This window comes from Poecilia latipinna, unplaced genomic scaffold (genome assembly GCF_001443285.1).
Source record: "Poecilia latipinna isolate Pla-1442-1.1 unplaced genomic scaffold, P_latipinna-1.0 Scaffold603, whole genome shotgun sequence".
Taxonomy (NCBI): Eukaryota; Metazoa; Chordata; class Actinopteri; order Cyprinodontiformes; family Poeciliidae; genus Poecilia; species Poecilia latipinna.
In genome coordinates this window covers 123,028-127,727 of record NW_015113219.1, presented here as the reverse complement: position 1 = coordinate 127,727, position 4,700 = coordinate 123,028, and positions in this window count along the sequence as shown.

The following is a 4,700-nucleotide window of genomic DNA, read 5'->3' as shown; positions in this document are numbered from 1 at the left end:
GTTTTGTTTTTTTTGGGGGGAGGGGGGAGGGATTTTTACATAATCCTTTGTAGAAAAAAACAACAACAATCCTGTCATGTTTTCTTGTGTTTGCAGTAACTTTTATCCTGCTACAGACCTACCAGAAGTGACAAAATTGAACCACTCTCAGTGTTCATTTTGAGTTTTTAATCTAGAACTAATAAGGCGCTATCTGAGTCTTTGTATCCTTTTTGCGTAGCGTCGCTAAACAGCTCAGGGTTTTATTCCTGTTGCTGGAAGAGGTGCACTCACCCAACAAAGAGCAGGCTGAGCAGGCACAGCTGGAGAAACCAGTGGCCTGTGCATCCGTCAATGTTGGGGTGTGTGTGCGTGTGTGTGGTAATTTGGGACAAGGCTCTAATGACCAAATTATAATTCAGATCATGCACAGCGGCAGGAATGCACACAGACTCCCAAACAGACATGCATGCAGGAGCACAAAGCAACGATTTGTGAGGCTGTCAGACTGTACCGGCGTTGGTGTGTAAAATATTGTGCTTGCTTTACTACGTGTGTCTCAGAGTGTGTGTGTGACAAAACTGTACGTCAATCTGTGCTCAGTGTGTGATGACGAGGTCACTGTGCCGAGCCTCTTAGCTTCACAGTTCAATTTGGATTTGCATAATCCGGGCGCTAATTTCCACGGCGGCACTCATGCAGCAGATTTCGACAGGTGACGAGGTTAGACGGCTATCCCACATTCCGCCGATCCGTCGACAGAGCAGGGCAAACAGCTCTGCATGTGATCAAGTACACCAGGAATAAAGAATGGATGAGGAACTATACGTGTAAAGACAGGAGACCGGGATGAATAACATGAAACGTATGGATTAAAAGCATCCAGCGCTAACCGTGTCCACTTAGTCGGCGCTAAAAACACAAAAACAAAACAAAAGGTTCAAAATCCTTGTTTAAAACCTGGCCCTTTTCCTGGAATGGTTGCTCCAAGATGGCCGTCCCAGTCTGAGTTTGACCCAGTGACACATTTTCTATCCCATCTGTGGGACCCAGAGGAGGCGAGAGGCTCCCCCGATCACAAGCAGAGCCCGAGCAAGTGTGTCTGCATCCCTATGCCGACTTAGCATTTGCTCAGTGAGCCACAGCTTGTCTCTGAATAATTCAGTCTTTCTTGCGCACACACTTGGGTGCTGTCAGCCCCTGCTGTTAATTTGTACCAGATGCATCCAAATCACTCCACTGCCCTTTTCTTCTCCACATTATGATCTTTCATCTTCCCTCCCGGCTGCCTCTTTGACCCCTATCTGCTTTCTCTCTCCTCATCTTTCGGCTTTATCTTTTTCCACACTGCTCATCTCTCCTCCTCTGCTCCCAGCCTGCCAGCTGACTTTTTTTTTTCCCTTCGCCTCTCTTTCTCATGCATAAGTAAATGCAAAGTAAGGAAAAGCTTCTCTTTTAGTCCCAAAGTTCTACCTCTAAACATGCATAATGAAGTAGTCTGGAAAGTGAGCTGCACAGAATAATAATAATAATAAAAAAAAGATCACATAATGGAAAATGGAATGAGATGAATTTTCAACATTAAACTTTAGAGAGAAAATCTTTCCATATCATATAAATTGAAACAATGTTTTTTAAAAAAGTTTTCTCATAGAATCAGAAATGTAGTTACTTTGGTGATTTTAGACATCTTTGCAGCTTTTGATTTCTTATGTCATAATATTTTGATTTTTTTTTATTTCTGATTATCTATGAAGATGTTCTTCTGACATGTGGAGTGCCACAAGGAGAGTTTTCGGTCCTCTGTGGTTATTTATTTTATGAACTTGCAGATTGACTCTGCTGTTAATATATACAGTATATATATTTTTGGTTTGGGATTATTGACAGCTCATTTCAGATGGATAATGTGTTTTAGTTGGAACTATATGTGTGCCTCTGGTTAATTTAAGATAGTCTGCCAGAAATGTAGTTTATCTCTGCAAATCAGTGCTCACAGCAGCCATATTGAATCTCAAACTCAGGGTGACTCAGGATTCTTTGAAAGCCAACTTCTCTGGCGTTCAATTCTATTTTCCAAACTTAGGAGTGGAATTTCCGACTTAGGAGTAAAACTCAAACAAATCGCAAGAACACAACATGCTACTTTTACTGAAACACCCCTGGATTGGACCGATAAGGTGTTTCGATGCAGAAAACTTTACATAACAGGATATGTCATTGTGCTTTATTATTATCTTACATGACATGAATCAATATGGCGAGTTCTCATGTAGAAGGAGGGGGGAGGAATATTGTTTCGCAAAAAAGAGAGAAGGTGTGTAAAACTATCTGGTGCTGAGAAATAAGATACAGCATGGCCAGAGTGAGTGTCTCTCCAAGTGTTTTTGTCTTCCTAATGCACCCCCACCCTTTGTCCTGCACTTCTTCAGCCCTGACTGTAGCATGATACAGCATAATGCTTCACCCTCTTTCTGCTGCTCCACACTTTCTCCATTTGATGCATTCGTTTCTGCCCTGCCACAGAGAAATGCAGGACTGAGCAGATCCCCCTGAATTTATTCGGCATCACAACAGTGTCTGCTAAACTCTATTTATAGCCTCCTTTACTTACTGTACTGCGAAATAGGGTGCAAGGAGACATGCGCATTTGTGTGTGTGTGTGTGTGTGTGTGTGTGCATTTTGAGTGTGGCTGCGTGTGTGTGCACACATGGGTTGTGAGTAAGAGGTCTGTATGCATGCTTGAGAGGATTTTATGAATAATCATGTTTCATATCTTGGCTCGGTCACTGTTAATAATAAACTGTTATTTTATGATAATATGCTCAGACGCATGCAGCCAAAAAAATAATATATGCCACTTGCTAAATAGTGTCAGGTGTCATAGGTAGTCTGTGTCTACTTGTATATTATCCAAATGTAACAACCTTTTACTGGACATGCTTTCAGTCATATTAAATGCAGGTGTGAAGGTGTGTGCACGTGTGTGTGTGTAGACACACAAAGGACTCACTGATGTCTTCCTATCCAATTAGCCGCTGACCCAATTCCCTGTGGCTGTCTCGGAGTCACTCTGCTCTTTTAATGGTTTCACTCCATCATCATAGCCCGTCTCCTTGTCTGCATCACTGTGGAACACTGCCCAATTTAATTCACAAGCAATGCCCCTCTCACCAAGGACAACACAGTCGATAGCTGCGGACACGACGGCCCCAATTCAATCGTCTCCCCCTAACGTTACTTAACTCAATAGGAACAGCCGCTTTCAAGTTGCAGGTCCGTCTTTGGAAACTTTCTTGTTCAAATTTGGAAATTTCATCTCCGACTGATTCCCAATGAGATTTTGAAGTTGAATTATGTTGTTTCAATGCTTCACTGTGCATTCACTGAAATATGACTCCATGAGTTTATTCCGTTGCCATGGTAATCTGTTACTGTGCTTGCATTTCTTTTCTTTTTTTTTTTTGCATTGTAACCAGTAGGTTGAAATGTAAACGATTCAGTGATTACGCGCTTCACCTAATGATTTCGCCGGTCATTTATTGACAACATCGTCAGATCATCTTAGAAGTGATTACAATACACTGCTGCACCGCATATCTATGATGCTTTACTCTGTTATGGGACATTTATAGCCTGGAGCCTCCTTTAGTTTCTATGGTTGCACACACTTATACTCAGGCGCATAACTGTTGTGCTCCATTTTCAGCATGCTTGTTTTCTGCAGTTATTTAATGCTGCAGTCAAGGTTTTTTGTAGGGGATGTAGGATCATGTTTGCTTTATCTGAAAAACTTAAAACGCCCAAGCAAGTACTGGAGCTAACAGTTCCCGTTTGCTCGTGTGCATATGCATCAAATGTGGCTGCTTGTGTGTGCATCCACATGCAAGTGCTATCTGTTCACTCACCTGTTTCATCCGCACACTGCAAGCTACTGCCCCATTCTCCTGTTGCCATGGTGAACTCCCTTTGGCCTACAGCAAGTGTATAGGTGTGAACGCCTGTTTTCTGTGTGACTTTCAGCTCTGGTTTTACTTCTGTATACATAGAAGCGTGCACAGCTTTACATACTCATCCCTCCAGGCATATGACAGTTATAGATGTCTTTGTGTACACGCTCATCCTTCGGCGCATGTCATTGGGTGCTGTATCAGGGGTTTCTTTGGTGCAAGTGTCATATGAGATCAAGCATTGAGATGGATGTGGGAGGAGAATGCAATGACTCAGAGATGGTGGGAGGAAGAGGTCCTTGTCCTCCTTGTTCTCTGTTAGTTGAACTATTTAGTCGTTCCAATGTCTGTCTCTGTCTGCAGTTTCTTTTTCTTTTTCCGGAATAAGATCACAAAACATTGTGCAATTGTCTCAAGCCCCAATGTATTGACTGCAACTTTTCTTTGTTTTTTTTTTTGTTTTTTTAATTTGGACACAAAATAACTTTTTGAAACCTTTATAAAAGGAAGGATTAGGGATTAGGAGATTTAGAGACGGATCAATATAAACTGTCAATAGTTTGACTTTGCGTTTTTATTTTCAGTTCATTTCCACTTTTTTTGGTTGGATACAGTACCTTGCAAAAGTGTTTTTTTTTTTTTTGTTTAGTCATGTTGCAGTCACAAACTCCCATATACAATGGCTTGCAAAAGTATTCAGACCCCTTGAACTTTTCCATAGTTTGTCAGATTTACAGCCACAAATATAAATATATTTAATTTGGAATTGT